Source organism: Echinops telfairi, unplaced genomic scaffold, assembly GCF_000313985.2.
Source record: "Echinops telfairi isolate 266 unplaced genomic scaffold, ASM31398v2 ScPeMD7_7400;HRSCAF=8409, whole genome shotgun sequence".
NCBI classification, from domain to species: domain Eukaryota; kingdom Metazoa; phylum Chordata; class Mammalia; order Afrosoricida; family Tenrecidae; genus Echinops; species Echinops telfairi.
In genome coordinates, this window is record NW_022111300.1 from 45,992,850 (window position 1) to 45,993,868 (window position 1,019).

Genomic DNA, 1,019 nt, shown 5'->3' on the forward strand with positions numbered 1-1,019 from the left:
GTCTCATAGACCCACAGGCACAGTTCTACCCTGGCCTACAGGGTTGCTAATAGTTAGACTCAATGGCAGTGAGTTTGATTTTTATTGTTTTTAATGTTTATCATTAACCATGAAATGAGATGATGATTATCATCATCATTTCTACAGTTACACTAGTGGTGAATAGGAAAGTTAAGTTACTTGTGCAAGAGACAAAAATTGGTAAACAGTAGATCTGGGATTTGAACCCAATCCATAGGTGACAGATGAATAATTCGGAAACAAGATGTGACTAGAAATTATTTACAGAAAAAAAAAGAGAAATTATTTACAGTCTTAACATAAGGGCACTTAGTTTAGATATTTTTGCATATATTAATATTTAAATTCATGGGATAAATTAATATAATCTGTTAATAAACGGGCTAAATTGTTACTTTGTGTTTGAAACCTAATCTTTTAGTAATAGTGAATATTTTAAATAATTTAAAATAATTAACATTAATTGGTGGTACAAAGTAATCCTTTTACAAGTATAACTATGTATCTATTATGCTCAAACATATTTATTTCTACAAAAAATTAGAACAATTCAAGGAATTTATTGAATTCAATTTGAGAGAAGATATATAATTAGGATCAAAGCTTCTATAGAGTTTGTTGATAACATTGAGTAGCTGAAACAGATGGAAACATTCTCTTCATTCATCCGTGTTTATTCCCTTTGCATTCCTAACAGTAATGATAATTACAATATTTGAGTGCCTATATATATTTAGAGGTGCCCTGGTGGCATAGTGGCTACACATTGGGCTGGAATTCGGAAGGTCAGCAGTTTGAGACCACCAGCTGCTCCATGGGAGAAGAAATGAGTCTTTCCACTCGCAAAGAGTTACAGCCTCAGAACTCAGAGCCTACAAGGTTGCTATGAGTTGGCATTGACTGGATGGCAGTGAGTTTGGTTTTTGGTTTATGTGTATTGAGTTACAGGTTGGGCTGCCAACTTCAAGGTCAGCAGTTCGAAACTACCAGCTGTTCAC